At 40.0% G+C, this 8,965-nt stretch overlaps 1 long non-coding RNA gene across 2 annotated transcripts; it reads right to left on the bottom strand.

Annotated features, from left to right (window-relative positions):
* Positions 1–7,125: 7,125 nt before the first annotated feature.
* On the bottom strand, positions 7,126–8,455 carry LOC114560794 (uncharacterized). Of its 2 annotated transcripts, none has more exons than XR_003693240.1 (5): positions 8,210–8,455; positions 7,904–7,968; positions 7,700–7,794; positions 7,488–7,606; positions 7,126–7,371 (listed from the first exon to the last, which is right to left on the bottom strand). It is a non-coding gene; the product is annotated as an uncharacterized LOC114560794 (long non-coding RNA). The 2 variants fall into 2 exon arrangements; XR_003693239.1 differs by having other exon boundaries at positions 7,704–7,794.
* Between the last annotated feature and the right edge of the window lie 510 nt (positions 8,456–8,965).

Raw genomic sequence — 8,965 nt, 5'->3', positions numbered from 1 at the left:
TGTTCAGTTTCCACTTGCAGACACTTTTCAGTGTAACAAGGCTTATATATATTATATATATATAGCCTAATCCAAATCAAAGAGGAAGAGAATTCCTAGCTTATATCTTAAAGAAGCATACTAAAGTTGCTTTGAACATAGGATGTCAACCTTATACATCCAAACAAATGCCAGACCAATCATTATATGAAAAAAACAATGCATAGACTCAACCTATTTTAAGGTAACAGTGTTTTAACTGCCCCATTCAGCTTGACAACAGGGCTGCTTTTGCTGCTGGGTCTCCACAGCAACTACAGAGATGCTGTCACCAGGGTAACCATTACCATGGATAAGGAAGGAAACAGAGTGTTCTGTGCTTATGTGACGTCAAACCTGTATGTCGTGTATTGCCTGAAATACAGCTGTAACAACAAGGAGCAGTAATAAGGTGTGATAATGCTATCAAAACGAACACAATATTAATTTCATGCAGCAGCTTCCCACTTTGCAATGAACAGAGCACAAATTAATTAATGTAATTTAATAAATACTGACAAAATTACACTGACAAGAATACTATGGACCAAAAATATCTGCTGATAAACAAAGACTTTTTTTTTTTATCGCAATCACCTGCAACAGTTCACAGAAATGAGCTAAAAATCAAACTATAGTAACATCACAGTCCTGCATTTACACAGCTTATCATAAGAGGCAGCATTTGACTTTATTTTAATGGCAGGATGAAAACGCAAATAAGGCGTAATTATGATCACTGGGGAATTACGAGGATTAGTTGGCTAAGGGACATAACAGAAACAAAATCTTTTGAATTTATTTTCTTAAAAAGAATAGTTTATTAAAATACAATAATGTTATATTGTAGCTATAGAAGACATATGTTATGAGGAGGGGTCATTGGTGATGAAAAAAAATCAAATAACAGTTAGTGTCAGCTGTAGATTATATTTAGACCTTAATCTGTACGGCCTTCTGTTTGATGTGAGAGGCCAGTGGACTCAGTAGGCCCTATTAAGTCACCTACATCAAAATGTCCAACCCTCCATGTGCTATATAGCACTTGATATCATATGAAATTGCACTTTTCCAAACATGGATTTTTTTATTGCCCCTGAGATTCAGAAATGTCAAGTGACAAATGCATTAACATTAATAGTAAGATTTAAAAACAAAACACAACATATGGACTTCATCCACACTAGGGTTGGGTACCGAGACCTGGTGCTAATACGGCACCGGTGCCTTAACGACCAGTATCTACCGGACCAAATAGCAACGCGGATTTCGGGGCCTCATTTCGGTGCCACTGATATGCCTGTGCTGCTCTCTGATGCTCCGAAATGGACGTTAGAGGCAACAGAAGCATCGCTGCACGTGATGCTAGTTAACACTACACTCGACAGCAGCTAACGTTAGCCTACCGTTAGCTAGCAGCTGATTAAACATGGTTAAAATGCTGACAGCTAAAGAGTGTAAAGTGTGACTGTATTTCACTGTAGGGGATCCAACAGTGGGACGTTAAGCAGTGTGCAGCTGCCATTGTTGGAAAAACAACACAGACGGTGCATTCACTTGAAACTGGTAGCCTCACGGTGCAGTCAAAGTTATTGTAAAATACCCTTTTCCCATCTGGTGGTTGTTTTTGTCATTCAACAGCAATTTACTAGTGAAATACGTTATTGTTATAATTTATAGTTATTACTATATTATTAAATCATTTAATTTTGACCATATGGCCTTAGCATTAAACAAGCAGTTCTTTAATGTCGCTGACTATTGTTTGGTACCCTTCTTTTTTTCTTTTTTCTTTTCTTAAAAAGTATCGGTTCAGGCACCGTTTAAGCAACGGCACCTTTTTAAAAGTATCGCTTTAGCACCGGTATCGGAAAAAACCCAAACGATACCCAATCCTAATCCACATTAACTCGTGGTAAAATGTATTATTGGGCTCAAAAGTTCAAAGTAACACACAGTAAGTGCAAATCTAACTGTGCTGAAAACACACAGGACTGTGTTATGTATTGAGCATATTTATCACATCATGTGTTAAAACGTATTTTTCGAGGTAGTTCTGACCCTGGAAAATCCATTTGACCCTTAGCCTAGAAATCTAGACGCACCCTAGCAGCAGCAAATGTAATTTGCAGCCAGGGTCAGTCTAGCAACTCTCCTTGGCTTGCAAGCTGGAAAAAACAAACTCTAGTCAGGCCACATCTTATAAAGAGTCGGTGGGCGGACTTAACATAATGATGGCAGAGCTGCGACAGTTCCGCGTGAATTCCCTGCTACTTGAAAACAAAGAAGATGGCTGCTGCTGCTGCTGGCGAACAGAGGTCTTTTGAATCGGCTTTGGCCGCCACTCTGGAAGACTTGGAGTTAAGCTTTTCTTTGAGAAAAGAACAAAGAACGGCACTGAAGTTATTCTTAAAAAAGGAAGATGTGTTGCTCTGGTTGGTTGTAGCTCTATCCTATTGCGTGCAGAGGGAATTTGAAAGACAACCGTTTATCCCGCCCCTCGGATTGAGCCTTGCCAATGGTAAGTTCCCAGACCCAACATCTTGATGTGGATCTGGCTTGTCAGGCTATTTGACCCTGTGCTTGCTGTGACAAACCCTGAACGCCATTAAGCACTTAACATGAAAAGAAAATGTTTAAAAAATAAATAAATAAAAAGCCAAGCATCTGTTTTTTATTTGGGTAAATGATACAAAAGAGACTCAACACAAACATCTGATCTGTACATTGCTATGGTCACTGCAGTCATCTAGACCACAGGGCCATACAATGAATTTGGCAAAATCAATCAATTACTCGCGTAAGCATGATTTGCCTTGACTGAACCTGAACTAACACTATAAACAAGTTACACATAAAAGCCTTTTGAGTTGTTTCATGGGCATCCCACTGCCTCTGTATGTTGTGGTACATGCATAAGCTCATTATGTCCTCTTCTTTCATACTGCATGGCATATTGTTGCACCAAAGACATCAAGAAACTACCTTAATCAATTTGAATTCAGCCCTTGATTTCGTTTGAACACAGCTTATCACATCCTTGTACCAATCACAAGACAAACATAGGTACATTTTGCTGATCAGATGTCTTGTTTTAAAATGAACTAATACGGTAATTTAGTCAGTGTTCCTGATATCTGATATAGTTAATCTACCAGATAAGCATGTATATCAAGGCTGTGGATCTTATATTGCCAGAATGACACCTGTAAGCATAAGAATAGTAGGAAATTATATTACAAAAAGTTTATCAGAAAGATTAAAAGAGCAAAAAGAAATGGAAAAACCGACATGCTATTAACACATAAATGCACCCCAAGAGAAGCTCGACAAAATACAAACCTCAGTTCATATGATTTAGGTCTATTCAAGGTAACAGTATTGGTTGTCAAAATAAATACAGGTGTCAAACAGCTAGTGGTAGATTAGCATTACATTGCATTCCAGAAATGTCAGGAAGTTGGCAAGTAATAATAATATTGCCTTGTAGGCTGCTTGAAACTGCCAGGTGCCTAACAGGAAGCAAACTAATACAGGACAGTCTGTTGGGATATCTATTATTGCTTGGATCGTATCTAGCTGCCTGGCAGACTGCCCCTGTGCTGCTTTGCTTCTTATTAGGCATCTGGCATTATCTGGCATTATTTAGGCTGCCTGGCTACCTACTCGTGTTTGGCTCCCGGGGAGACTTAAACATGTCGTTCTGCTGCCTATTAGACTGATTATATTGTTCAGAAACCTGTAGTTAGTTACCTAGCTGAAGGGACCCACTGTCATGGTGCAGTGTATTTATCAGCAGTGGTTGGCTCACTGTAGAGAGAGATATGCCAGTGATCACTGACTGTGTTGGAGGTGGCTGTCTGACAGATAACACAGAGGGAACAACAACCTATTGGGTTATATTTGTTCTGTTCCTGCTTCTCCTAAAGGCTGATCTCACATTTAATTCCTTGTTCATATCTACAATGATTACCATGAATTGCAGTAATTTTGTCTTACCATGTTTTTCCAAGATATTACGTTGTATCAGATAATTATTCTTCCTTGTTATTTATAAATAGAAATAGAAACATATGGAAAACGTATGATTATGTTTGAAATTATCTAAAACAGAAATTAAGAAAAATCTACTATTGCCTTTAATGTAATTGGTCTGCTAAATTAACAATCTTTGTTACTTCTTAATGGATGGTAATTGTATGAGTTACTGATGTCATTTATACTACTTCATTTTAATTTAGTTGTAGCTCTACAGTCAGCAGAGGAGGCAGGTGTGCAAAACATCCTGAGTTTAAGGTCTTAAGCAACATCAGATTCTCTTCATACCACAAAGGTTGTATTAGTTTTTATTGTTTTACATCTGTATTACATTATGTAGTATTATTATTTCTATTAAAATTACTTTTTCACATGCTCTCATAAAATGCTGCTCCATCCCAAAGTCCAATGCTGAATTTTTGTCCCAGTACATTCCAGATACTATGTTTTGGCTAGGCATCAATGACTATGTTTACAAGCTGTCGGGTTATGGTCGGAAACATTCGGAATAACCCATTTACATGCGTGAGCAGAGAGAGTTACTCCTGTATACATGGAATTTGTAATCAATTGGCAATATCCCGATGTAAACGGCGACGCACGGTTAGCGTCTGGACGTACGGACAACCTTAAGACGCAATAACTTTTCAGTCACCTTCTTATAAATCTCACTATCTTGGTACTTTCTGCCGTCAAGAAAAGACGTTATATTCATGGTTTTCACCACACTAATAAAGAAATTGGTTTCCTCCTCACTCCAAAAGTGTGGTGCTGTGCTGCGTCTCGCCATGTTTACCTCTACTTCTTGTTTACTTCCGGTATACTGCGCGCAGGTTTTCTGCATTGACATATATATAACTATATTATTATAGTATATAATTATTATAATAACTACGTTTTCTGGCGCATACAAGAAGTTCCTCTACTCAAAAGACCAAGATTCCTTGCGAATAGAACATGCGCAGAACACAAATCTATGTTCCTTTTGATGGGGATATGCCGATACGCGTTTACATGACCAAAATTTCGGGTTAGAAAAGGGGTAACCCAGGGATAATTTTCAGGTTTTTAAAAACCGGAATATGAGTATATTCGTGTTTTTGCCGGTGTTTACATGGCCGTGCGCGACCAGGTTATTGCTAATATTCCGGTTTTGAACGGGTTATTGGCTGCATGTAAACGTAGTCAGTAGCTTGGGCGCAATGCACCCTGGCACATGTAGGCACTGCCGGTATGACTCCGCAAGCAGGATAACTCAGCTTTCTCGGTCAATATAGCATGCACTGAGGAATGTATTGCTTCAATTGACTACATTTACCATCAACACTGATTGGACATGATTGCGTAGGCACCCACACTCTGCAGAGCCTGACCTGAGAGCTTCTGTAAGTGGGAAACAACAAAGACACACACACAAGTAGGTGAAAAATCAGTAAGGCAATAAGTATGCAGTCATGCAATAATTAAGACAAATAATAAATGCAGGCAGAAGGCAGCATTGCGCCTCATCTGTGCTGCTCTGCCCCAGGGTCCCCTGTGACTGGCTGACACAGTCACGTGACATCTCTGGGGCACTTCGTAGGTCAGCCAGTCTAGCATAAACAGAACTACGGAGACATCCTGGGCTGCTGCGACGAGCACGTACAGAGACCTTAATTGACTCATGCACTCCCAACACAAACACAAGTCAGCAGACATTTATTCTGAGTTGTAGAAGAAAACTCAGTAACACTTTACAATAAGGTACACAAAAAAGTAGGTAGTTAATGAATGAGGAACAAATGAGAAATGAATGAGTAATGAATGGTTAGTTATGAGTAGTTACTGATTGACTGTGATTCAAGCACTATGATTAGTTGCTGTTAAACAGACTGGTAGTTACTATTAAATGAATGAGTAACGAATGGTTAGTTAATGAGTAGTTACTGATTGACTGTGATTCAAGCACTAATGATTAGTTACTATTAAACAGAGTGGTAGTTACTGTTAAATGAATGAGTAACGAATGGTTAGCTAATGAGTAGTTACTGATTGACTTTGATTCAAGCACTAATGATTAGTTACTGTTAACAGACTGGTAGTAAATGAATGAGTAACAAATGGTTAGTTAATGAGCATTTCTAAAACTCAAGTTCAGCAAAGCTGGCTGCTGTCTGAAATGAAATTGCAGAAGATCACCGCCATACTATGTCATGTACCCAGATGTTTAAAAAAAATAGCTTTTATGTATAGTAACTTACTTTAGCTTAGCTTGCTACATTTATTTGGGGGCTACGTTAGTATTTGACAGGTTCTACGCAAAATACTCACTGCATGAAAAGTGAGATTTCCGTCCCCGTAAACGCCTGTAAACGCCTGGAAATCCCCTGGAAATCCCCTTAATTTTCGGATGTGGGGACGGGGTAACGTTAAAGCGTAGTTAGCATGCTAACGTTAGCTAACTAACACCGGCTGCCTGGCTTGCTGGTTCCGCCGTGCTTCATGCTGTATCGCTTGCAGAGAATGAGCTGAACAGTGGGCTGGGTCTAACGTCAGTGGTCCGCTCACCCGCTGCTGCTGGGTCTAACGTCAGTTAATGTATTTGTTTCAAATCGGTAAAGTAAAATCTGTAACATAAACGGAATGAGTGGCACATAACGTATATAATGCTTCATTCACACATTGCTATCGCCACGAGTGACATCTGTTTTCAACTTGTTTTCTGTGAACGATGTGCTGCTTCGCTTACAGAGAATGAGCGGGCTGGGTCTAACGTTAGCGGCCCGCCGACCCGCTGCCCGGGATTGTGGGGTAAAATCTCTTCTCTTCTCTTAACACTCAATTCTGTAACATAGACGAAATGAGTGGCACATAACGTGAAGTAACATGGCATTTTGTTTTGTTTGAGTTTTAACTTGTCCAGTGGGGCAAGTAAATTTCTGTTCCTCTTGCCCTACAAAAAATCCACTTGTTCCGGACAAGCGGACAAGCCTTAATGTCGAGCCCTGGTTATCCTAATTAAAATTATTTGCCAGGAACATGCTGTTTATTCAAAGATAGAGCTTTATTGACACAAAACACAAACGCAATCAGAAAAAAACTGTGTACAAAGCATCGGAGACACACAGCACACACAACAAATATCCCACGCTCACGAGAAGCAGCACCGTCCACATCTAACCCGCTGCCGCCTCGGAGTTGTAGGTAACCGGCAGTGTTCTGTCTGAATTCAGTCCATTTTGCAGACGTCTATGGGTGCCTTGTCCTGTATGTCTATGGTGGTGCACTTCCAAATGCCCACCTCACCTGCAGGCAGCACTGTTTCGCTTCCAGCAGCTGTAAAATCAATCAATAAAGACAATCAGTACTGCGTGATATACTGCTTATGGACACAACACATCTATGAATGCACCTGAAAAATATTCACATTAACCAAACGGATCTAATCTTACCCTCTTTTCTTCTCGACCGACTCCGACTGAACTCTTCACAGCTTCTGCCCGCGATGCCACATCTGGTTGTTTCTACCTGTAGCTCCTGCGTGCTGTCTCGTAATATGTCTTACGGGCAGCTGGAAAACAATTAAATGAGAGTGGTATGAATAAAAAAACATAAGTCACAGTAAAATTAAACAAGGAAAGATGAAAAAGTAAAAATTATTTACACACAATGGCGTCATTATCAGCGTCAAGTAAATCTGGACTTGCAGACAGCTCTGGGCAAATATAGGTCACAGCCTCGTTATGAGGCGAGGTTAGTCTGAAAAAAAAAAAGTACGGTTAAGATCGGTATCTATTAACGTATCTATGTCCTTATACAGAATAATTAATGAAGTTCATTCAATGAAAGCATATTCTTTAAATCTTACCCTTGCTCCGGTTCATGGTGCCTGCTACAGTTTGTCTCAGAGTTGTGAAGATGGCGTACTGCTTCCTGTAAATTACAAGACCAAAAAATACACTTTTATAAAGCAACTCACCCGCTCAGCTCTGTAATGAATGGCGCTGAAAGCAGCCAGACACACAGCTCTGTGCTGCTCGCGTTTAAACTTGCAGGTTTAAAACATTACTGCCAAGTCTAAGTAGCCTGTTTAACATCCAAAGACAGTCATTGTACGATCAAGAGCTAAACAGTACAGACTAGCTCGCCGTTTCATTAATAATCATATACTTACGTTGTATTTTCCTTTTCTGTGAGCGCATCTTTGGAGCCCCGGAAGTGATATGGAGGAGAGAAAAAACCCACTCCCAACGTCTTGAACATCTCCTGTGTGTTTCCAAGTGAAGTTTGACAGAGTGTACAGACAACTCTTTTACCATTTGGCCTGAAATATGCCCATATTTCGGAAGTTTTTGCTCTAACTCTCGGACTCATAGCCCGAGTCCCGCCGCTATTTTTCAAATGGAAGCAGTGAAGGTAGTGGGCGGGGCAGAGTGATAGAGAAGACAAAGAGGGGCAGATTAACCAGCAGGGCGCGAACAGCGCACACACTGGTGTGGAGGTGAATTACAGTGAGATTTAATGGAATACTGGGAAAGCTTAATAACAATAGGACAATTGAAGTCTAGATTATGAAGCCATTTCAGCAGAGCCAACAGCTTCATATGCCATGGACATGTGAATATGGCGCTGAATTTGCCAGTATTTTAAGAAGACAAATGGTTGGGACCTTGTCATGCAATGACAAAGCTGATATGCTTTATGTGAAGCACAGTGTTTTGGTGTCAGCAGAAAGACAGTTATTAAAAAAAACTGTACAGTTGTGCCTCTGTCTCCATTCCACCAGACAATGTTGGATGAGCAAGACAAAAGAAAGGTCACTGTAGTTATGCCACCATGCTCAGTGGTTGAGCTATATGAGCATGGAATGCACATTTTACCTTTGTGGCAAAGCCTGATTAAAACTAATTGTTGCAATAAATTATTTTAT

The sequence above is a fragment of the Perca flavescens genome, chromosome 8, assembly GCF_004354835.1.
Source record: "Perca flavescens isolate YP-PL-M2 chromosome 8, PFLA_1.0, whole genome shotgun sequence".
NCBI classification, from domain to species: Eukaryota; Metazoa; Chordata; class Actinopteri; order Perciformes; family Percidae; genus Perca; species Perca flavescens.
The sequence above is the reverse complement of the archived record's forward strand: the minus strand, read 5'-3'. Positions and strand labels throughout refer to the sequence as shown.